This window comes from Diuraphis noxia, unplaced genomic scaffold (assembly GCF_037042655.1).
Source record: "Diuraphis noxia isolate RWA-SAM2 unplaced genomic scaffold, SU_Dnox_SAM2 contig0002, whole genome shotgun sequence".
Classification (NCBI taxonomy): domain Eukaryota; kingdom Metazoa; phylum Arthropoda; class Insecta; order Hemiptera; family Aphididae; genus Diuraphis; species Diuraphis noxia.
In genome coordinates, this window is record NW_028301712.1 from 33,125,923 (window position 1) to 33,153,822 (window position 27,900).

Consider the following 27,900-nt stretch of genomic DNA (forward strand, 5'->3'; position numbering starts at 1 on the left):
TTTTAAAAGAGCGCATTTTAATCATATTATACAGGGCGATTTTTTTATCATGAACCACTCATTATTTCAAAAAGTATCAATGTTTTTGAAAATATTTTTTTACAAAGTTTCATGTTGTTAAAAAACAACGTTTTTATGAAAAAATTATATTTTTTAATATTTTTTATCCTTATAATTTTTTAAGTTTTTTACTTTTTTGAATGGCAACCTAGAGTTTTAATTTCATATCCCAAAGCAGAATATTTTTCTAAGTATTTTGATACGTAAAAGTCGAATTTTGGAAGAGTAGTTTATGAGTTATAAGTATTTAAAGTTTAGATTGGCGGAGTGGAGTGGTACGGGGTTACCCCGCAAAATGTTTGTCCACTACTCCGCTTGTCTAAACTTTAAATACTTATAACTCATGAACTACTCGTCCAAAATTCGATTTTTACATATCAAAATACTTAGAAAAATATTCTGCTTTGGAATATGAAATTAAAACTGTAGGTTGCCATTCAAAAAAGTAAAAAACTTAAAAAATTATAAGGATAAAAAATATTTAAAAATATAATTTTTACATAAAAACGTTGTTTTTTTAACAATATGAAACTTTGTAAAAAAATATTTTAAAAAACATTGATACTTTTTGAAATAATGAGTGGTTCATGATAAAAAAATCACCCTGTATTGCTATTTGTGTATCATACTTGTAATTTAATAAAGAAAACAATCTAAAGCCAATATTCAGAATATGATGTCTACTAATATAGTTTGTTAGTTAATAAAGATAATTTAAAATTTTTTGAACGAATAATTGAGTCCCTCATTATTTTTCATTCGAATATTAAATAATAATCATAAAATTAAATTAAATTTATTCAGCAAACGAGCTTTACTACTACAATGCTATCATTTGAAACAATTTGTTCCAAATACAGATTAAAACGTTTTAGAGTTAACTCTTTTATATCAGATCACGTTATGTGATGAGTAATACTGGTTTGATTATACAGGCTTTTGACGGGAAGGTTATTATCATCATTTAAATTTAATATATTGATTATACTATTATTTCCATAGGAATAGTCTCAGGATGTCCAAGGTATATTTCGAGAATTTCATGGTAAAACAAATACGTTAATCGCTCAACTCAGAATCAATGGTAACAAAACACATCAAAACTTATGCAGTATTACAATTTATTTCTGTATTTACTGAAGCTATGTACGATAAAATAATTGTAGCAACGCCCCATGCGATAATAATTCAATTTAATGCAATATATTGAGTAACAATATATTATAATTTAAAACAAATAAGTAAGCTATATGAAAACTGACTTTAACATGACGTCATGATATTAGTATATATCTAAAATTGCAATTAAGGAACCAAACAGATCGTTTATGATAAACTGTACTTATGTAAAATGCTGTCATGCACAGCAGTTCGATTTCAGCAGAAATTTTATCAAAGGAATTTATTTAAGTATCTTGAAAAACCAATAGAGTTTATAACCTAACCAACATATCCGATTTATTTAGAATGATTCTAAATAAATATTTTTTGTATTTTTTTTTTTGTATGTGGTTTATTGTAAAAATATCATAACTTATCTACATTCTCGACAGTAAATACGCTTATCACTATAGCGAAGGTATACCTGTATAATTACTAATTTTGTTTTTGATATCATATTATAGTGTATAATAAAAAGTGGAAGCTAAAAATATATTTCGATACTCGTATTTGTAGAGTATTGTACTAAAACTGTATTTAATAGATATACTAGTATTATAGTTAAATAATGTTGGGTAGTCATGTGCACCAATAAAAAAGCAGTGTTGTACGTTTATAAAAATATTAATCGAATGGAAATATTAGTTACTTAACAGTTATTGAATATAATTACCTATAATATAAAACTTCAATAATATCATTGTTTATGTATTATTCAGTGTTCATTTTTTTTTTTTTAATGAAAACAAATACATAATAGTGGACTAAATTTAGTTTATTACCTACGATTCATAGTTGTCTATGATTAACAAAAAAATAAAAAATAAAATATTTTCCCAAGAAAATATTTGTACACATTAAATGTTACACAATACAACTTACAACTCTATGATATATATTTTTTAACATTTTTTTAAACATTTTTCCCGTACCTAATGAATAGTGTGTTTTTCAATTTATTGAATAATTCAATCTATTTCAAATTTATTATTCTACTACATCCATATACATTTGTGGTTGTTATATTTTTTTTTGTTTTTAACTAAATTTATTATTTAAATTGAAAAAAGCAATTATTCTGTTAATTTAATTCATTATTACTTGTTGAAATATATCAAAAGTTTATTATAATTAAAATAATTGTTTTAACTCAATACTATAGATCAAAAATTTTAAACTAAGCATTTAAATTTTTATTATAATAGTTGTATTTAGAACAATGATATTAAAAATATTGACTTTTTTTTAATAAATATAAACCTCAATTCTACCTCATCACTTTATTGATGAGAATTAGATTTTTCAAAAACATTGCTATTAGGTACATGTATATATATGATTAAAATATTTTACAATTTAAACAACTGTTTAAATAACATAACGTACCTACTCTAAATAATAAATTTTAAATAGTGAACATTATAAATTAATCAAATACATTTGTTTGAATTTCATTTTTATATAATTAGTTTACCTAATTATTATTCTCGTTCATAAAATTAAAATTTCAATAATAATACTGTATTTATATTCAGACTATAATATATTAAGTCTCAAGACGTAATGAAAATAAATATTTGTCATTTAAAAGTTTCATGAAGCTTTGGTAAATTATTTAATAAAAAAAGTGTTTTTAGAATGTTATAAAAATTTAAGAAAAAATTCCATACAAAAAGTGTATAATATACAGTGTACATGTACACATGTGAATGTATATTTCAATTTTAAGATTGTCATTAGGTATTTAAAAATATCTGGATTTATTTTTTACTTACTTCATATATGGTTTTCAGAACTAGACTATTACAGCTCCCAATTGATATCAACTGTGCAATTTATTGTTTCTTAATAAAATTAAATATGGTAAGGTTATCATTGAAATACTTAATACAATAATTGTAAAAGAAATTTAGAAAATGTCATTATTATCAAAAACTTTATCTCATCATGTAATGTTTAATTGTTATTAAAAATATATTAAATTAATATTAAAACTATTACAACAATTTTTGAAAAATATTTAATTAATTTCTTTCAAAAATAATTGTATTTCTAAAAATACTACTCAGATAACTCAACTAATGACATATTTTCTATAAAAATATTTTTAATTTGATTAATAAAATAATTAGAATTGCAAATTGTCTCACGAGAAGTTTGTGTATGTATTTGAACAGTTTTATGCTAAAACACAATATTATGTTAATTCATTAGAGAAATTGTTGTTATTTATTTATTTATTTAACTTTGTACAAGCTTTTATGATTTCTTATATTGTATCAAGTAATTCAAATCTGCCGATACATATTTCTAAGTTACCTCTTCACGAGATAATTTGAAAACCAAACACTTTAATTCGTTAACTGATAGACATATCGTTTGATTATGTTTAAGGCGGAATACCACAATTGTTTTGAATATATTTGATTTTATTGATTTTTCTATTACCTAATGTCTGTTACGTAGAAAAATAAAAAAACTAAATACCGAGGTAAACCAATGAAACCCCCAAAAATGGGAAGTAGATACTACGTATTATCACTATCTATCGACATGTATATTACAGTTCTACTCAATCAATTAAATAATTTAATTGCATGGGCATTGAGCACGCGACGGAGTTAATACAAACTAAGTGTGCTGAAAACATGACAAGTATACCTTCACCGAACCACATTATGGAATAACATATATTTATATTACATATATAAATATGTAGTTATATTCGTCATCATAGTTAATTTTTTTAAATTCATTCGTCGATAAGTATATAGCAGCTCTTCGTGTCGATCGGTTTTATGTCCTCCACCGAAAAAACGGTGACTAGCGAGTGAAAAATTACGACAGTAGCAAAACAAACTTAAAATTGTTATAAATTTAAGCTATAGGTTTATACCTCGGTGTAACAGGCACGGATCTAGAACATAATTACAGGGGGGGGGGGGAGAAATCTTAAATAAAATTTCAGCCCAAATCTGATAAAAACATTGTACACACCATGTAAGCTAATAGGCAAATATTATTATTTAAACCTAGTTTATCAGTACAATAAAATATACAAAATAATTTGATAAGTAATATAAATGGTTTAATTAATAATGATACGTAATATATAATAAATAATAATTAATAATAAAATATAACAAATATTAAAAAATTATCACAGAACAAAATATTTTCGTCTTTTAGATTTTGCAAATTTTTCAATTACTTCTTCATAGTCAATTCTAATATATTTCTATAACAATTAAGTAATGCAAGTCAATTTAAGCGCTCTTCGGATATTCTTGATCGCATCCAAGTTTTAAATCGTCGAAAAGAAGAAAAAATTCGTTCCGCAGTTGCTGAAGTGGCTGGCAATGTCATGAGTATAAGAAAACAATTATAAATAATTGGAAAGGTTTCGGAATCACATCTTTCAAAAGCTACCGTTAAAAATGGACACGGCCGAAACGTTATCGACAAAACTGCAATACATATTATCGGCCGCCGAAAATAAATATAATAGAAAATTCACCAGTCTACGGGGGGGGGGGGCATGGCCCATTGGATCCACGCATGAGGTGTAAGCGCCCTAAATAGGGGTGACCCGAAGGACCACTCGGTGATGCCCGAGAACAGTATAATATGTCTGTAAATATGGCCAATACCACCACTAACTATCTTATAATTTACCGAAGCCTTGTGTTGATGATTGATCGACGACCTGAACGACCAGGGCGGCCTCTCACACAACGTAAGGATGTTGCTGGTGGACTTACGCGGGCACGACCGACGACTTCGACGTTGACAAAAATCGTTGCCAGGTTTGGTGGCGATAATAATAATAATATAAATAAGTATAGACTTACGTTTTTTATAACTTTATTTGTTTATCTCAAACACAAATTATTATTAATAGTAATCACATAATAATGCAACTGTTCGCACAATAAAAATAATAATTTGAAGTGAAGTATGATAATACTTTATACTTGATATTATGAAAATATCATTTGAAGCAACAGGCTGACCGATAACTCACAGTAAATAACACAAAGAAATTAAATAAATATAACAATTATAATAATTCGCTACTAATGGAATGAGAGGTGTATGGATGAAGAGGGAGCTGATAGGAGACGGTCGTCTTCGCCGCACAAAATTGCACACCGTGATGCGTTAATAGCTTGACGTGAACACTAGGTTTATACTACCGTTGTCTATAGAATATTATGCATCATATTATTGATTTTGACCAATTAAAAACATCCACGAGACATGTACCATGTGTATTCTCAAGACGACAAAATTATAATAGCGATAAGACAAGACTAATAATTCAGCTCATTTGACTTACATTTGGTTCAACATATCGATATTATTTATTACTGATTACATGAAATGTGTATTATACATTCATACTTCATAGATATGATATTATGGAACTTTTACAGTTATTATTATTACTCTGTAAGTTATACTTAATAATAAATATAATAATGATTTTATAGAGCTATATGGATTCGTTTATTTTACACATACAAAACGTACCAATTATTGCGATACGGCCACCATGTTTCACTTTAATTATTGTTTAATTTTGTTGTTTCGTATTACTATTAAACCAAAATAACGCCTTAAGTATTAAGAACCGCGAAATGTAATCACAAACTTTTAACGCATAAGCTGACGAACCATGTATAAAGAGTGGTGTAAAACCGTATACACACTTTGTTACTATTTATAGCTAGGAAAACTGTTATCGACTTTCATGATACGATAACATTGCGTGAGCAAATTAAAACTATTATACCTACATAATACAGTTTACTATATTTAACTCTATGATCGTTTGTTTGGCCGTCAAAACAATAATATTTTATACAAAAAAAAAATATATATACATATATATATATATAGTTGTTTTTAGTACTTTTAATTAACGTGTTTTAAAAAGGTGAATTCTTACTTATTTATATTTATTTTATTGTATTTTTGGTCATATTTTATTTGCTAGTATCCAATACATTTAATTATATATATAAAAGAAAAAAAGGAAAAATCAAATCTGAAGTCTTTTTAGAAATTTTTAATGATAAATGGTACTAAATAGTTCAGGCAGATATTTACACGATTTAGTTGAAGTTGTTTAAAGAGTACTAGCTATGTGTAAATTGTTAACTGGATAATTGAATATGAGGGGAAATTTAAATATTGCCAATTTATAGAATAAGTTTAATGTATTAAGTTATATAATACAAATTTGAAAGATTCAACATTTATGAACAATCTTAAAAATTCACGAATATTTGAACTATTACATTTTTTTGTTGATAAATAAGTTTTTTATTCAATCTGTTTCCAAAGAAAAAAAACAAAAAGAGCAATTGATGGTAAAGCTAAAATAAATAAAAAGACAGATTAGACAGATTGGAGAAGCCTACCAGCATAGGTTCTATGACATAGTAATGCATTTTGTTAGGCTAGCAGTGTCACTACCTATTGTCTTTTAAGTCTTTTAATCGGGTTGCCTGGGATAGAAGAAGATGAATGTTTGGATATTAGAGGATTTTTATGATGTGTTAGGTGGCTATTGAAACGTTTGTAGTAGGTTTTTTCTATTGAATGTATTGAATATAAATAATTTGATATGAATCAGGTGAATTATCGGGTGCAGAGATAATCGCGGGGGAGTTAGATAGGTATTTATATCATTTTCTTCCATTCGCGTTTGTTATGTTGCATTTCCAGTTTACGTGTTTTGAATTTTGGTCACCAATGATAATAATTTTAATGTGGTTGATTAATATTAACATCGAAGTCGTTTGTGTATAATATACACTGTATATATTATAACTTGGAGATTGGTATGCACTAACTATAGTAGTATTTATATTATAAATTGATGGTGTTATTGCTACGGCTTTAAAAAATCGCAGTTGTGGTATATAATATGTCTGTTAGTGTTTTATTTTGGTGCGAATCAATAATGCGACACCACCTGAAGGCCGGACAGCTGTCTATCGTTACAATAAATTGAAAAGCCATTAAATCAGCTATAAAGTTTGGAAGTGGTATGTATTTAAGTGAAGATTTTATGTATATTACTGCTTCTGCATGTGCTGTGTTGTCAGGTTGGTTTGTTCGATAGGTATCGTAATCTGAAAGATTAACGTATGAGTTGGTGGTGAAGTGGGTTTCAGAAATAAAAACAATGTCAATTCTCTTTTCCTGATGGGCAAAGTAGGGTTCATTCATGTACATTTTTAGTCCGTTTGCGTTCCAAAGAAGGGTGAGGAAAGAGTTAGAAATATAAGAGTTAAACATTATGTTTAGCATCAAGATGCTTAGTGATAAATGAGGCGAGGAGAGGGATTTGGGAATTAAAAACTGAATTGAATTCATCTAGAATCTTAAAGAAAACATATTTTTCAGTCATGGGTTTTTATCATGGGGTTGATTGTGAGTTGTGCCATAACCTATTACATTAGCATAGGATTTGTTGTGTGTGTTTTATTATAGATTGTTAGGCGGTGAGTTAGTTGGTGGTATAGGGTTTTGAGGAGGCTGCTTTAGTTGAGATTTCTGGTTGGGGTTGGTTGAGGTAAAAGGCTGACGGAGGTGGTTCTGTAGCTCCTTATGGACAGTTCAGCCTTTATAGTTGGCTGGATGGTTGCCATGGAAAAGCGCGCAAGTGGCAGAAGTGTCAGGCGTTTTTTGCATCCCGTGGTTGTGTGATCCTCGCCGTATTTAGCGCAACGTGGAGGGTAGGAGCAGTAGGCTCTTGTGTGCCTGTAAGATTGACAGTTAAGGAATTGAATAATATCACGGCGTTTGTGTGGTTCCTCCACTTTGAATAATTTGTGTAAGACTGACTTGATATTGAAAATATCTTTGTTGGAGGAGTCAGGCTCAGGATCCATAAAGAACATATGAAGAGCAGTTTTTGTTTGATGATGTTTTATATTTGTGACTTCTTTAACTGAGAACCCACTTTCCCCAATTGCCGAGGAGATATCTGCAGTTAGGGTAGAAGGTGGAGATTTCTTATATTCACTCTAAAAGATTTCTCTGATTGAAGCTGGTAGGTATGGAATGATGCTTTGTTTTAAATTAAAAAAGTGGTTTATTTTTCTATAGTCGTCGGGTTTACCGACTTGCAGTTTTAAATGGGAGATGTCGATTTACAAACGAAGTGGTGTGGACCGATTAGCTCTGTCAGTTCGAAGAGTTGGTTTGAGTAATTTAATACGCCTTTGATAAAAATAGGTGGTGCCAAAAACATTTTCGTCGATGCAGGTATGGCGGTATCGGATGGCTCCTGACTGAGAAACTCAAGAAGGGTCAGCTTTATCATCAATATCTGCAATGTTGGCAAGATCACTGTAGCGATTATGAGAGGCAAATAGCTTTGTTTTTTTGGTGATTTCATTAGACAGCATTGTTGGTGTCGTTGGCGATGAAGGTAGGGATCTCTTATTTGAGTTCGTAGAAGCCTTATTGTGCTTGATTAGATGCTGCTTATTTTCATTATCATAATTGGCGATAAGATTTTAGGTAAACGGAAAACTGGAACGGCCTTTATAAAAGTGGAATACTGGTACGATCCATGATAGTCGAGGTTTCCCAAACTTAGATTTTAGAATGAGTTATAGTATGATTAACGCTATAGCATTTTTTACCACTTAGTGAATTAATAGATAGAATGGTTTATTTATATACAACGACACCAATCCAATTCTTACTATTACTAATTAATTTTTATAAAACTTATGTTAGTGTGAAGTCTGGGAGCCCAATATTTTATCCTAATTTTTGGAATGTGCATGAAATTACTTTAAATAATGGCAACAGAACAAATAATTTTTGTGAAGGTTGAAATAGCTATTTTAATAAGCCTTGTAAATAATCTTTCTTTTTGGTTAGTAGTTAAATGTATCCAACAAGATGAAGCTACAACGCGGATTGAAAGAACACACAATACAAATAATACCTTAATGCCTAAAAGTTCAAAAAAAAAATAAAAAATAGTTTGCAAGGTAAACTACATAATGAATGTAAAAGCTATTTGGATACAAAGATTAAGGATAATTTAGGAAAATTTTTAAATAATATAGCTAACTGTACGAAATAGTTGTATACATTTTTTAATTATTAATTTGTTATTGATCATAAATTATATATTGTATTTGTTGTATTTATAGTATATTTATTTTAATTATCCACTATTTTGTATGAAATTATTTGTGTGCTTTGTTCATTTTTATTTCTAACATTATTTTTTTATTTTCAACGTATTATTTAAATTTAACTTGTTGACGATGGTAATTTATCAAAACTATAAATAAATATTGTAAATGCGTAAATATTTTAGGACCTTTGAACATTAAATTTTGAAGGTTACCAGTATTTTTCATTTTTGATTTCTTTTGTTATAAATCCTATGAACCGTACCAATATTTCGAGCATCACGGTTTTAATCTTAATATTTAAAGGCAAGCCATGTGACATGGTGCGACAATTTAATCTAATCGCGGAGTCCAAAGGTCACTGTATGCGACGGTGCCTTGGAGAGACAGAATTGGATATCCTAGTATGTATAAGTTTTTGACGACAATTTGACGCTAATAATGTAAAATAATATTATTTTAGTTTCAATACAGGAGTCTTATATTTACTATCCTCGGAAAAAGGGGTAGAGCCGAAGACTTGCAGAACTACGATTCCGACGTCGAATTGGTACAATTGGCTGCACCGGGAAGGTGAAGAGGCCGTTCATTCAGTTGGTATTAAAATAACTAAGTTATTCATAACACTGGGAAAGCAATAAACGTGTGCACTGAACGACTGACGTGACGCGTCTTAAACTATTAAAATAACTCATCAAATAATGTAAAACAATAAAATGCTCACCGATAAATATATGATAGTCAATATTTGCCTGAATAGTGCACGATGTAGCGATGATAAGTTAATAATTAATAAATTAAAAAAATATTTTCAAATTGAAGTAAATTAAATTTACTTGAATTATATTATCACTCTATAATTTGTAATAAATAAAAATGTATTAACTTTATCAAGTAAATTATCAGGAAATTAAAAATTAATATACAAATATAAAACTATTATCACTTATTGCACATACTGTAGGTATAGATTGTAATTTTTCAAATAAAGCCAACTATTTAAAAAAATAAATATATATATATATATATATATATATATATATATATATATATATATATATATATATAAAACAACATAAATGTTAAATTTTTAGATTAATAAATAATTGTGATAATAGTTTTGACGCCAATATTTTTAAATATGTGAATAATAACATCAAAATTATACACAAAAATCATAACAAGTATACCAACCCGTAAATAGTTACGTCATAAAATCGTTTGCTTTTTTTAAATTTTTATATGATATGCAGGTATTATGCAGGACTGATACATTTTCTCCCTGAATCAATATATATTTTTTTACACATAATAATAGGTTAGATAATAAAATTGGTACTTTGGTTAACAGAGTTATAACTTTTATTAGCCAATTAAATGGATTAGAATCTCAAGTACTATTTTTGTTAGTTTGTTCTTATCCTTCATATATACGTATCGCTGCTTATTGGGATAAGTCTTAAACACAATCCAATTTGTTTTGGTTGCTGTAGAAAAATGTTGTACCCAATTGTTACATTGGTCACTATATACATTATTGTCGTTTACATTAAATTTCGTTCGAATTAAGTAATTATTTACACTAGAACTAATTACTTTTGAAAAGATATCAAATTTGAAATTAATATTAGACATCTTGACACAAATAGACACTAGACAGAACAGAAACAGAACAGTACAAAAAAACTTCAACTGTAAAAATTTGAACTATGATAAGTGATAACGTTAGTTGTGATACAGTTGTGCCACGCGCATGCGTATTGGGTGATGTCACGGTTTAAAATATACAGGTTAGCTATCGGCTATCTAAATTGTATTGATAGCTGCGGTCAGAACTCGTCACGGGTTTAGCGCATAATTTCACCACATCTGTAGAGCGCTAGTAGTAAGTAGGGTCATATAGCATGTTAGGGAACTCGGAACTACCTATATTATTATTCGATAATTCAATATTGTGATTGTGATTTTCTATTTCTTTTCTAATTTCTGATTGAGATTTGCAAATTATTGCGATTGCCTTTAAGTAATTATTATGCTCCCTTGATGCAGAATATTCTAATTCTATTTTGCATTTTTAGCTGTAGATACAACTTTTAATTTATTTAGGTCATTTTTCAACATTTTTAAGTCATTTTTTTTATATTTTATATAATTTGTATAACATAAAAAAAAAAAAAATTTTAATATTATTATTGTGGGGGTTTTTGGTGTTATACATTCTTTATTTATATTTAACTTTTTAATTTATTTTTAATAATTATATTTTACTTTTTAATTTATTTTCAATAATTTTAAATAATGTATAAAATGTAAATGTATAGGTACTATTGTTTATTAATATTATAATTCATATTTTAAAATACTATTATACCCATATCTCTAATAAAAATTATTATTTATAAATACATTTTTTTCACTTATTATGTTTTTTTAGGCATTTTTAAGTTTTTTTTTTAGGTCATCTACATCCTAACTATATTGATAATGTATTTCTTTTAATTTTTGTCGTCCAATATTTTATCATAGTGAATAATGCCACGTTCATGCTGCGTTGTTGGATGCCAAACTGGATATAAGTCCAACTCTAATAAAATTGTAATTCCCTGCTTTGAACATAAAAATGAAATTGTCACATCTATTCTGACTAATTTCATTGTAATGCGAATGCGCCACTTTGCTGTTCAAGAAAATCGTTTTGATATAAAAAAAAGCAGACAAAAAAAAAATTGCTAAATTGATCTCAACCTAAGAGAAACTCTAAAGCTTTTCCCTAATTTTTTTTTATATATTATTAATAGCATGGCTTTTTGTTTTTTTAGTAGTTTAGTTGCATTATTTAATAAATTTAATCTTTCAGTTGTTTTTCTTTAATTTGTTTTGGTAATATTGTCTAGTTGCTGTTGCAATTTAAGGTTAAATTAAATTGTGAAACACTAGAATAAACTTATTTGAAATATTTTGTTACAGTTATGAAGAGGCTGAATTACTGTAATGTTTTCAGTTACAATAATAATAGTAAGTATAAGGAAAATATTTATATTCAATAATGAAAATATTGAAAATTATTTGTATTTAATTACAAAACAATGAAGACAATGACAAATGGAGTGAATGTAAGACAATATAATATTATAGGTATATTAAGGTAAATATCTTAATGTAGGTAGGTAATTGGCTGGGCTGAAGGTTATTTAAAAAGTTTTGAAGATGATTGGATATGTTTTTAAACCATCTTTTAATAATATATAATATTATATCGACATAATAGATATCTGAATAAATATATTTAAATTTATTTTTTAATTTATATTATATTTATTTAGATATTAAATGTATGATCATTAATTCATTAAATTCTATCATGTAGGATACACTAGTACACTACCTATTATAAGTAAAATATAGCCCTACTTACTACTAGCGCTTTACGCGTGTGGTGAAAATATGAACAACTGAACCGTTACACTACACAATCAGACCGTATAGCGGGCCGGCGATAGCTAACCTGTATATCTTAAACCGTGGGTGATGTCCATACCCGTTTGCGAAATTTTAAATCGTGTCACGGCGGCTCCTAGATATGCCGACCATATCAATACGATAGTAGCAGCGTGATAACGTTCATCTTGATAGTAAATTTGTCTTCTTGATAATTAATAATTTAAAGTTCAATGAAATATAGTACATAAACGGTTGTATTTTAAATTTGTAATAATGTTGTATTTTAAAATTAAAAATTTGTTTCATAGTTAATAAATAATTAAATAATAATTCAAAAAAATTAAATATAATTGGGTAAGTAGTCACATTAAAAAAAATAAATTACTTAGCACTATGATTTGGCCCTAATGGTTTATTTCTATAAGTTTTATTCATATTCAATAACACAAAAATATATAATATTGTAATTCAATTCAAATTAATTTATGACTATAAACCTTTAATAAAATATACATACATAATAATATATTTATTTAGTTATTTTTTTGTACAAACATAAGTTATATTCATATTCAATAACACAAAAATATTTAATATTGTAATTCAATTCAAATTAATTTATGACTATAAACCTTTAATAAAATCACATACAAAAATATAAATACATAATAATATATTTATTTAGTAATTTTTATTTTATACCTCTGCCTTTGAATTTTCCATTATTATTAAAAATTATTTAAAAACTATTAATTATAAAGAGGACAAATTTTAATTTTTAATTATCAATTACTTATCAATGTTATTTACTATCAAGATGAACGTTATCACGCTGCTACTATCGTATTGATATGGTCGGCATATCTAGGAGCCGCCGTGACACGATTTAAAATTTCGCTACCCGTTTGCCCGAATTCAGTTACGGTCTGTAAATACGTGTTCGTGAGTGGGACATTAATTTTATAAGTAGGGTAGGAAGTGGAACGCAGAAAACTTCCTTAATTTGATATATGCAATCTCTTCCTTTAGGTAAAAAAAATCATAAACTCATAAGAAAAAATAATTCAAAGAATCAAAAATAATAATTTTAATTAAAATAGTTTTTTTTTAATGTAATCTTAGTATTGATAAATAAATATCCAATGAAAAATCGAGAACTGAGTATTGGACCGGGTCTGAAGATGAATGTGCGTATCAGTAAAAATGTGATCATATTGTTACAGAATGTTAGTAAACAAATAAATTATTAAATTCCAACCACCTTATAAAACATTATTATAATATCTACATTATAACCGTCATAATGTCTTCTAATATGAAAACGGTAAATATGGTAAATATTTTAAGATGTACTTATTTTTAAATTATTTGAAAAATAAAATTCCAATTGAAACATTTGTACTATGACTATGACTATTAACATACTATGATGTTTTTTGAGAAAGCTGTTGTACGAGATCTTACAATTTTTTTTATATATATTTGTTAAAATCATTGGGGCAGATTGTTTCTAAGAAACTATAATTATCTGCAAGTATCATAAATTTGGTTTCTTAGAAAATCTCGTAGAAATTACTTAATAACAGTAATTAAAAAATTGTTAAGACTATTTTAACCGTGTATTGGTAAAACTTTCTTTGATCATTAAAATATGATTTAAAATGTACATTTTTATTTATAAGAAATTATTGGAAAATAAATTCAATTAAAATCAACATGTTTTTGTATAATCAATAATAATTTTGTAATGATTGGTTTATGGTTGTTAGGTTTCCGAGAAAACCATATAATAGGCTACTCTGTACTTTAATCAGCGAATAAATATCGTTTGGTATAAAATTATAAAACATCGAGACTTATTCATTGTTATTTTATGGGTTTTACTATAATATTTTATATTCAAAAATAAGTACACTTTTAATAGTTGTTTTACTTCTTATCTGAAAAAGTAATAATTTAAAAAAAGTATTTAGAAAATATTTAGAAATAATGAATGATATTTTATTGCAAGTAATTAGGCTAATCTAACCTTGGAAAATAATACTTTAGTGGATACATACCATCAATTTAGATGACAGTTAGTAAATAAATTATTTTTTCATATTATTTTTAAGATTTATAAATTATTATAACGCAATCTATAATCATTAACCTTTGGATTGGTTTTTGTACATTAATTTTTAAATATTTTATTACAACCTATTTTACTTAATAACTATGTCTATTAGCTGTTTGTTGGTGGAAAGGTAGCAGGAAGGTAGTCTTGTTTTAAAAACTTATTGTTTTATGAGTGAAAAGGATTTTGCTGCTAAAAATCATTTGTAGTCAATGGTTTAGGAGATGCTAACGCCGGCTAGTTCGTACACTCACAGCTCTTACCCAATCGAGTGTAGACACCAAACTACTCAAAGCCATAATCATTGATTTATTATAAGAGTATGGTATTTAACTTTAACTGTATTAAATTTTTTTATCCATAATTATATATTGTTGTATATTTTAAGACAGTGAGTACAATTGGACCAATGTTTTTTGTCAAATTAATGAAAACTCTTTCCTAAATTTTAGAATAACTAATATAAATATAATTTAAGAAGTTTTTTACAATAATTGTTTCTATATTTTAAAAACTTAACTGATTAAGTTTGTTTTTAATAGTAATCTAAAAATTTCAATCAAAAATAAAAATATTGATTTATACGATAAGACTATTTTTTGATAACATATTTCAATTTTTTTTTTCAATAATCTTTTTTTTATTATTATTCTTATTTCTCAATAAGCTATTCATACATATTTATACCAAAAAAAAAAAACACAAAACACAAAACACAAAATTCATTAAAAAAAAATTTATATTAATAAATTGCAAAAGGTTTAACTAAATAATAAATATTTTTTTTTAATTTAAAACTGTTTAAGACTTGTTTATATATTATACTCGACACTCGTATACAATTAGTAAGAAACAGAAAATAAATTTTCATGAAACGTGAATTTTCAGTTTTAACAGAGATTTATTTTTCTCAAAACTCTAAAGCCTCCAATTGTATTTGAATGAATGGCAGTACGCGACAACAAAATTTAAACAAGATCACGAGAAACAAGTTTATCATATATAACAAATTCAAATATTCATGAGCTGTTAAAAAGAACTCGTTTCTTAATGGAATTAAATACAACAAATAATTACTAATTCGATCGACGAAACAGTAGACGTTTAAGGAAGACTTGTTGGAAATGTTATTGTTGGAAAATTAAATTAAACCCTTTTTTTTTTATTAAATTGTGCACAGTTAGAAAAATGTAACCACAAAACCAAGGTGTGAAACATGAAAATGTATTATTGTTTTTAACTGATGCAGCGTCGTATATGATGAAATCCACAGTTTCCATAAATGTATTTTACCCAAAGATGATTCACTTGACATGCTTAGCTCATAGACTTCATCGAATTGGGGAAACCATTATAGCTACATTTTGTTAAGTAGACAAGTTAATTGCTGAGGTAAAAAATATATTTTTAAAAGCTCCAAGTCATGTAGAAAAGCTGAAATAAATGTATACAAATTTGATTTTTCCACCAGAACCAATAATTACTAGATGGGAGACATGGTTAAATGCAGTCAAATACTATTGCGAAAACTTTGAAAAAATAAAAAATGTTGTATCAACGTTGGATTCTATTTCAGCAGTTTCAATTCAAAAAGCGAAACATTTATAAAATAAAGATGATATTATATATAACTTAATGTATATATCTGTTAATTTTGGGTTTTTAGAAGATACGAGAAAACAACTAGAAACGAGAAAAATGATACTAATTCAAAGTTTAGGACTTATAGAAAAAGCTGAAAATGCATAGAACATGTACAAGGACCCTTGGGAGTTTCAGTTAAAGAAAAAATGCACAGCGTATTACATAAAAATCCTGGTTTAGACTGCCTAAAATTAATTATAGATACACATTGTGAAATAAATGGGGTAATATTACTGTCTGAACTCACTCATTGGACATTGGAAATATGAAATTTGCCCCCATTACCTCAGTGGAATTCGAGCGCTCTTATAGTCGGTACAAATCTGTGTTACGACCAAACCATCAATAATTTAACTTTGAACATTTTAGCATGTATATGGTATTTCATTAATTTCAAGATCAAGATGAAGATGAATAAATAAATTAGATAATAATGTAATTTATAAAACAATTTTTATATTTTTTCGTAATTTTTTTTTATTCCATATTTTAATTTTTTAATCACGTATTAAGTGATTTTTTATTACATATAAATCCGAGCTCTGCTAATTAATAATTGAAATATTGTTTTGTTCCTGTCATTGAACTATGTCTTAGAAAATTACAATTTTCAGATCACTTGGTAAATATTAGTTATATTTTATTTATTTTAAATATGTTTAGTAATCTATTTTAGTTTATTTATGTCTTAAGATATCTTATTAGAAAAACGCTCACAACATATAAATTATAAAAATTTAAATAAATATAAAACTTTTACTCTAGTATTCTGGTAAATATATGTATAAAATAAATAGTACAATTATTATTTTATTGATAAAAAAAAGTGAAGACTTGGTGATAGTTTTTTAAGATTATTGTAGGTATAAATTATAATTATGCATATAAATAATGCATATTATAAATTTTTTATTACATTATGAAATAATAGATATTTTAGCCAAAGATATTTGGTGGAGGTATATTATAAACTGTAATACCAAAATCTACTTGATTTTCTATGTATAAGTGTCTATACTAATCATTTCAAAACATTTTTAACTTTTTTTTAAATATTAATCTTTTATCCCATTTCTGAAAAAAAAAATCAAAATCCGTTTTTGAACAAAATAATGTGATAATATTATAATATGCTTTATTACACTCTGCGCACAGCATTCGAATTCTTGAACACGGCGCTCTGAGTAGATAAAACACGTACATGTGTGTGTAGAAAACCATAATTTATTACATGATTTTTAAATTAAGAAAATAATACATAGTATCCTAATAATTATTTCAAATATTTATTTTGAGTCATTTTACTTATAGATTTTTAAAGTAGCTTTTGATAGATATTCATAAATACGATATTAATATAGTATTAATTATCTAATATAATAGTTAATGTAATTTGCTTTGAAAACACTGAGAATTAACGAATCACATTTATTGTACTTAATGTTTTTTTTTTAAGTTGAGTAACTATGTAATAATATTACAGAATGCTTTTTACTGTAGGTAACTATGTTTAACTTTTACCACCGCTATTTTACAACTAATTTTTCATCTGGTAAAATACTATTATTGTGGTGCACGTGTAGTAATGCCTAAAATTACATGACAATGAATCATATAATATTATGGTGGTAGTTATTCGTTATTATATGGTTTAGGTTAGATATAATATACTTGTGGGTATGTTACTTTCCCTTTCCCTATTATTATATCACATTTCTTTTCAAGGTAAAACAACCTTTAAATACTTAACACCATTGATACGTACCATTTACCGGACCCCTAAATTAACTGAAAATATTTTTAATTCTATACGCCCTCTTCTGTTTCCAATATATTATTAAGTCCATAAACTAATACTATGTGTACTCTAATGTATGATGTTTATAAAGTTTGATTTATATTTTCAATATAATTAAACATGTATTTCGTGACACACCATTGTCATATTAATAACCATTTGAATTTTTTTTTTTTTGTATGTTATGTAGATACCTTACAATGTTTTAATTTATTTCTTAAAACATATACCTCAGTAGCTCAGTTTGTTTATAATCGTATTTAAAACTTATTAACTTATTATTATAATTAAAATATATAAATTATTGAGATACATAATTTAAAAAATTTTAAAAACTTCCTAGATGTATTATAATAATTGTGTATTATATTGTACTTGCATATTTTTCAATATTTAGTATTAAATTTCATAATTTAAATTAAAAATGTTTTTAGTTGAATTTGTATATTAAATAACATCATTATAAATTGGTAACTATTGTTAAAATTATTGTTTTTAATAACATTAATTACTAGTGTATCATCATATTAAAATAATATTATATAGGTATTATAATACATTTATCTAAATGTATATAACTACATTTCGATCAGGTTAAATGTATGTTGTTACCTGTTTTAATACGCATTAAAACTATTAACTAAGTTAACAAAACATTTATGTAATAGGTATGTAAAAATGTATAGTTTTAAATCTAGTTAGGAAACTTAGTGCATTTCCAACAATATATATATATATTGTATATATTTTTTTGTTTACTATTAGTACATGTCAAAAGTGATACAATAGTACTGATTATTATTATTATTATTATTATTATATTATCTGTATTGTTATTAAATAAAAATCTTTATTTAAAATACTAAATACGTTTTATATTATTATAATATCATAACGAAAACTTCTATTTTGAAATAAATAAATAAAATTAATATAATTCAGTTTTGTAATTCAATGGTGAACGAATAATGAGCGTTCATTAGTATTAAAAAATTGCGTCTTTGAAATACATGGATGTAAAAATTAAATTTATGATATTTCATTCATTGATTGAACCTGAAAAAAATTAAATTGATAAAATATTATCTATTCAAAGTAAAAAGGTAATAGGTAAAAGGTATTATTATTATTTTTTTTTTGTTTTCTGAGTATCTGCATAAGTATAAGTACAGTATAGGTACTATAATAATCGATATAAACTACAGGTGAGTATATTTTACTCACTATAAATCATCAATAACAAAATAATTTAACAAGTCAGGTAACGAGTCTACGAACAAAATTTTCATAGTATAATTGGGCCACTTTTTTAAAGAATAAATTTAATTTTCTAATTATTAGTATAAAAGTTGACACATATTTTTTTCAAGATCAATTAACATTTAAATTATGATAATATTATAATGAAATATTTAAAAAACAGATAATTATACAATTTCATAATCATATAATTTCAAACAACCCTCAATTTTTGACATTTAAGTTATGAATAAATAAAGTGTAATAGTGTATAACAACCCTTTACCGTTAAGTTCAAAGAAAAAAAATCCAAAATATAGCTTCCGGACGGGGTATTGAACCCGAGTCTCTCGCTTGCCGGCTGAATATTCTACCACTAAGCTACCCGGTAGTCATACTATAGCATTGGTTTTAAACCTTATAAACTAAAAAATTACAGACATTTAATGCCAAATATATACGAAAAAAATAATAGAATAATCAGGATGAAGGTATAGTAAACATCACAAAACTAAAATTATATACTCAGTAATACATCTTAGAGGTTTTCGAATTCAGTTTTACTAAAAACAAATTTTAAAAGTCTTTCATTCCTTTTTAATGATTTCAATTTTATATGAATTGAAACAAATACAACTGAAAACTGATCACTACTAAACACAATTCCCTCTCTAAAACTACATCTAAAATTTTTACAGCATGGGTAAGTAGTACAAATAAACATCGAAACTCAAATAATATTAAATAATAATTATTATCGTGTGAGAAAAAATATTTTTAAGAACAATTTTATTTTTACGATAAACATTTGATGTCATCGAAATTTAAACTTCAAATACTCGTACGCAAATGATGACTTGTATTCACGCTAATTTGTACTTATTTAATTTAAGTAAAAAAAAAAAAACTTAAAAACAATATCGTATTTTAGTTTTGAGCCGTAGTAATAGCCTAATTTTTTTGAAATTATAGGGATTTTTAACTATACAATTATTTGAACGATTTCGTAAATTTAAAGACTTTTAAAATCTTATTATCTTATTATCTTATTTTAAAATAAAACTTACTGATGTCAAAGTTTTAACTATAATTTGTTTTTGAGAAATATACATTATATTAAATGGAAATTTGATGTCTCAATAGGTATTCTTTTTTGAATTAAAAATTTTAACCGATTTCGTGGGTTACTAATGCCGTTGCGTAAATTCTCATTTTTCCATTTGGCATTCCCCCCCCCCCCAATTTTTTGTTGATATTATTTCTTACATTTATTATCTTTAATTCCAGTTAACAAAAAAGTTTGGAATCAGCAACGACTTTGAATGTGAAAGTTTTTCTAGAAACTAACCTAAGTTATTATTTCTTTAAATTTACCAAATATATTTTTACCATACAAATTAATACGTGTCATCTCAAATGAAACATCTGATTGAGACCAATATTCATAAATTTTCAAAGTATTCATAATAATCATAACATACCAATATAATTAAAAAAAGTTGATATAAAATGTGGAATATCCAAACGTTCAACACACCCAAAACTACTGTCGGGTAGTTTATTTTATTGAAAACTATTTATTACCACTTTTATATTAATCAATTTGATTTTATCGTCATCATGGTCTATGATAGTATCACAATTTGCTGTTAATCTGGTAAAGGTACCTTATAAATCTGATTTGAATTATTTAAAATTGATTTTATATGTACATTTTTAATATTTATTTCATTAATATAATAATTTAAAATAAATGCAGAAGTCAATAATACACTGCAAGGTACCTTAAAGGTTATACATTTATAATACCATATTTCTATGAATACCTTACTATTCTGTAAATTATAATCATTAACACAGTTATATATTCATTAAAAAGAAGTAGAGAGGAGTTCCTTAATGTGTCCTTATGGTAAAATACAAAAAAAAGTACCTTTGTAAATGTTACACTTCTTGACTATTTTATGATAAAAAACTCAAATTCTTCATTGTAAAGTCTTTACATTCCTCGTTTTTCTAATACCTAATCTGAAATTTCCCAAAATAGAACGGTTTCCTTATTATCGAGATCTAACACCGGAAAATGTTCCCGATAGAAACACAATACCCCTTTAGTCGCGAAAAGATGTTCGCATTAGCATCCACCTAAGTACACGCACTCACAAGATACATGCCACGTGTGGTAGGTATATCTTGTGTCCGAGTGAAAAGCAAAATAATAATTAACCACTTAACGAACACGCGTGTGTTTGACAAATACCTAATGGGTTTTACATGGAGGAGGAGTGAAAGAGGGATTGTTCATGAGTCATGACGTTTACTCACGAACCGGCTTGCAGATTTAACGTTTATACAAAAAATAAATTATAGGAATAGGCTGCAGGAACGATAGTTTGAACACGATTGTTTAATACCAAATGATATATCACCAATAAATATATCATTATTCCAATGATAATGTTGTTTTTTTTATAATCTATGGCTTAATTGTTGAAACAAAAAAACGTGCTTGAACTGATTCATTTTTTTTAGGACGAAATGTGACGTTTTTGACATACGAGTATAATTAATATATTTATTATATTTGGGTCGTGCAAGATCGTAAAAATTACTGGCACCCAAAACATTAGCTTAACCATTGGTTCATAAGCTCATGGGAAAAAAAAATGTCAAAACATCACTACAGTGAACAGTATGTATATGACAATGTATTATAATACCTACCAAAATTGGAAAAAAGGTATTCACACTCATTTAACGCGTGAACGACATCTAATTCACTACAGAATATAATGTGGTTGGAGGGAAAGAACGGTAGTTTAATATAAGTAATGAAAAGAAAAAAATGGTCGAAAATATTATTATCACTCAACGCCAAACATGGAAAAATCACGTACAACACGCAAGTACGAATAGGTATTTATTTGTTTGCCCAGTGCGATATACGAGTAGAACCGACAAAGGCAGTCAAATCGTGAGAGTTGTCCATTTATGTTATAAGCGATTGCCCAAGTCATAATAATTATTCTCAGTCATATTATTATGTACTATAATTTATAATGGATGCTTATTTAACTCTACGAATGAACGCCAAATTGTGTTATTTTAAATTATTGATTCTAAACAACCAAAAACCACATAACAGTAATATATTTAGGTACATAATTTAATAATTTACTTGACACAATTTTTTTATTATATTATTATATGAAGTAATGAAAATAAACTTTCTGCTGATGTTGCTGAACCTATGTGCCAAAATATATTGATAACTTTGTAAGCCATTTTAAAGTAAAATATAAATCATTATATGAGTTACAAAGAGATTAGTTAAATATATAAATATTTTTTTTTATTGATCAAAATACATCGACAACTAGGCCATAAGTATAAGAAATTTTTTTAGGTTACATTTTTAGTATTTTAAGTATTTAAATTTTCTACATTAAATTAAATTGTACAGTTCTGTTTATTTTTTAAGATATATATATATATATATATATATATATATATATATATATATATTGATCTTACTACTAAAACCATATTCAATGGACATTAATAAATACCTATACCTAAATTATAATATATAGATTTTATAAATGTATATTATTCATGAAATATATTATTATTTATAATAAATATTTTTTAATAAAAAAAAAAAAAATCATTAGTTATTAAGTTTACGATCCACAATTTTAATAAAGCTCTGTTGCCTAATTATATTGTGATACAATATCAGTAGGTTACCTACATTAGATTTATTTCAAAAAATTAAGCATTCTTATAAAATAAGTTTAATATTCAATTATTATCAAAAATGTCATTAGAGCAAGAATAACAGAAGTAAATTTTTATAGCTTTCATATTATAAAATTAACTTCCATAGTATTTCCTATTGACTTTAGTATATTTCAGAGGATGATCATGTCATCAGAATGAAACCAAATATGTCATGGAATCATTATAAATAAAATACATTTTTTCAAGAATAATATTTAGTAAATATAATTTTCCGAAAAATAAAAGTAGCAATCTATTGAGTTATATATTCATTTTATGTATGTATACTATTATAAAAATTAGAATAGATAGTGATTGTGCGAGATAGGACTACATGTTAATGTATTTTTTTTACATAAATATATTAGGTGTCACGACATTACGATTTAAATCGTAAATTTTACTTATGCTCGTCACAAAAAAAGAAGAAAAAGGAATAATAATAATAAAAATTCACGAGCAGCCAAATTAGCCCCTTCCACTCGACTTCATATGCAAACAAAACTGACATACGGCTCACGACCAGTTTACATTTTTCACGCCAACGAAATTATATAATATTATTTTGTCCCGACGACCGTAGGAGACCACCGATTGGTCTCGTAGGTCTCATAGGCATATTATTATAACATAATAATATAGGAACTTGCCGGGCGATTAGCGCGAACGCCTGACGCGCTCTCTTCGGGAAAAAAGGGCCGTCCCAAAGTCACCGCCACTACCGCGCCATCATCGGGCCAGTCGACTGTCGTACCCGTGGTGGTTTTTCGCGCACACGTGTTCAGTCGGCCGTCCGCGGAGCATAAACGACGTGCGCGTTCCTTCCGCAGCCGGACACACCACACGCGCCGGTCAAGTCGTACGGCGGCACGATCGAGCGTGCGCGCGCGCGAGAAGACAATCGCTGCACACGCACCCGCGAGAGACTCACACTCACGTACAGTCGGTTTCCGCTGTTGTGGTTCGCAGAACCCCCGACACGAAATATACACTTCAGTCCAGTCCCGTTCCGGATCGACGGCCCATAAGTTTTCGTAAAATTTTTTTTTTATAAAATTCAATCCCCACCCCCACTGACCCCTCACAGCAAGAACCCTTTCCGTTCGTTTTTTCACCACCCTCTCGAGTTTGACCCCCCCCCCCCCCCCACCGGTTCGTTTATCACTCGCCACTCCGATGGGTTAAGTGCGGCGAATGACCATTGTCACCGCCGCCGTCATCGACAAAATTACGATCGTTGCCATCGCACCAAACACGTGAGTATAATATTATTATCATTATTATGTCGTCATAGTATTTTTATGATGATCATTATTTATATATATATATATATATATTTTTTTTTATTATACTTACATAGTCTTATTAGACGATCGTCGCTTAGATTATATCATTCTACCATATTATAGTCGTATTCAAATAACTTGTGTAGAAGATTTGTATGTTTGCGGTAAAATAACTCTTGAATATTACAACCAAATAAGTAGAAGTAGAGTAAGTAGCAAAGTGTATCGTGACCAATAACGTTTCATCTAATAAATGCACATAATAATTACGTGGATATTGAATATATTGATCATATCAAGTGACGGTAGTGTACCACATTATTGTATTATACTATGTTAAAGTATGAAATAACAATACACAAAACCCAAAACTACCTAATAATGTTATACACTGATTGGAAATGATCTATGTATAATACAAATTATTCAAAAATATGTTTAAAGAACATTATGATATTGTTAAATATTGCTGATGAAATTGTTGTTAAATATATTTATTTAAATATGAAACACTTTTAATAATTTCTGTTCCTTGGGTTTAATATTTAAGTAATAGTTTATAATACGAAAAAATAAACAAATCAAATTTATCTAATTAATTTGCTCTGTTTGTATTTCCAGCAGGAGTATCTAACTCGTTTTTATTTAATTTATCACACAACAACTTAATATACACTACCTAGTTTTTTTTAAATAATATTTTTGGTATTATTTGGTAGATACTGTATAATAATATTATAACCCAATTTGTATAAAAGGCTAAGTCATACTCTATATAGTAAACACTTAAAATATTTAAATATACGACGTATTCATATGATTTTAATCATAACTCATAACAATTTGAAAATTTGTGCACTCTAATATCAATTTTTTTATCATCATTTTTACTGGATATTGATATTTTATTCATTTTATGTTCATCATTTTTCGTCAGTCATCATTTTTAAATATTTAAGTTATTCAAAATAATATCAAAAGTGGTACACTACTGGAATTCAAAATCACTTTTACACAACTCATTTAAATTAATAAGGAAAGTCAACATTTAAATGAATGAGTGTTCTGGGCGACCTTAAGTACATATACACTGTAGTACTGTACACCACCTGTTTTCGACACAAAATATACTTCAATATCAACTCTGTTTTCTTTGAATGAAAACAATATACTGTTCAATATAATATAAATCATATTATAAATTATGCTCTAAAATATATTAAATAATTTTTCAAACACGATATTAATTTTCATCTAAAATACAGCTTATACCTAGTTGGGTTAATTTATTATTTTTCCAATACCTACTGATTATACTAACCAAAAGTAAAAATATCGATAATCTTACATAACAATAATGATTAAAATACTAATCGATTTATGGCATAAACCATAATAAAGTTCAATCAGTTCTATAATATCAGATATATTTAAAAATAATATATACAATATTTACTTATTAGATTTCACAATGTTAACGTATTAACTGGATATTATTTATGATGTTTTGTTTTTTTTTTTTTACTGAGAACTTTCAGTATAAAACTATTATCGTTCAACAATCACAGATTAATACAATGAGAATATATTTAGCTTAACAGTAAGATGAGTGAATTAATTAAATATATCAATAAAAAAAAAAACAGAAGAACAACATATACTTTTGATACAGATAATAATAATATGAAAATTAAACGATCAAAATAATTTAAAAGTAATAACAATGATTAGGGAGTGGATATGATTAAATTAAAATTATTTAAAACAATCATTTATGACTTGATTAATGGATACAAAATTTTAGAGATTTCGTTGATACGTTTATTTAAACTAACAGATAATTTGACTGGTGGTTGATTGACTGTGGTATCAGCTTAGGTACGGGTTTGGTTGGAACTGCAGGGGTTTTCAGACTGCATGAGTTTAGTAGGGTCTAAAAGAGGAAGTGAAATGTCTTCATTTTTTGTATTTTGGAAAGAAAAATCGTATTTTTGAAGACTTGGCACCCTTTATACGATGAGGTACTCATACCTGCTCAAATTACACATTTAGCCATTCCGTGTATCACCCTCAGTCCAATCCAGCTGAGAGATTAACGCGAGAACTCGGCCGCATGTTCCGGGCGTACTGTCACGAAAACCATACAGAATGGCCACGGCATGTATCCTATATCGAATGGGTGTTAAACAATACAGTCCACGAGTCAACGGGTCACACTCCACAAGAGCTTTTTCTTTCCGTTGAGCAATATAAACCCTTCGGAAATGTTGTTTCATTTCCTCTTCGTGTACCCCTAGCGCAGAGAACCAAACTGACCATGGCCCGAGAGATCTTATACATTCCGAACGCCGAAAACGCCGCCACGACAAGCAGACCATACCAGTATCATTTGCTGTTGGTACCCACGTATTGGTGAAAACGCATCGCCTTAGCTCATCTGTCGACAAATGCATACAAAAATTCTTTTTGTTATACGAAGGGTTGTACGTGATCACCCGACGCAGTCAAGGCAATGCATATACTCTAGCCGACCTCGACACCAACAGAAATATTGGAACTTACAATGTAGTTCACCTCCGTCCATTTCATAAACCAATCAGTTCACCACTGCAACCGGTAGAAGTCTTAGTAAGCACTCAGAAACCGTAATAATCTGGTCGCTATAGTTATTCGTCTGATATTTCCATCAGTTATTTCTTATTTATTACTTATTATTATCATTTAAATTTGCGTTAACATCGTGATCCATGAAAGCTCTCCCCGGTGTGGTGAACTTTCATGGGGGGGGAGGGTTCTGTGACGTCCAACGCAAATACCTTATGCACATAATATTATTATATAGATATTACAGGTACATTAGACGCGGTGTGATTAGACCGCTAATCCCGCGTACATAAGTCTCCACCGATCGATGACCACACCACCTATGTGACAGTAGCACACACACGCTCCTCTCTTTGTACCCGTGGAATAGATATAACTGCAAAGGTCAACTCACACCGACGATCACTATACCAATTACCATGTCACCCACAGTATCAGCCACTCATTATTGTTAAACCTATGCTCATTGACCTCCTCTTTTGCCGTTTTCCTATTCGTGTCAACCACCATAGCTTGGTATCGGCCGACAGAGCAACGAGACGACACTCCATTTTTTTCCGTCACAGAATGAGCGACGAGTAGACCCCGCTTTCGCTG

General features: G+C 27.4%; 1 protein-coding gene across 1 annotated transcript in view; it reads left to right on the forward strand.

Annotated features, from left to right (window-relative positions):
- The first annotated feature begins 24,178 nt into the window (after positions 1–24,178).
- LOC107165281 (uncharacterized) overlaps positions 24,179–27,900 on the forward strand; it is a 253,096-nt gene continuing 249,374 nt past the window's right edge. Inside the window, exon 1 of the mRNA XM_089220731.1 lies at positions 24,179–24,669. The gene's annotated coding sequence lies outside the window, so the exon portion shown is untranslated. The remainder of the gene's footprint in view (positions 24,670–27,900) is intronic.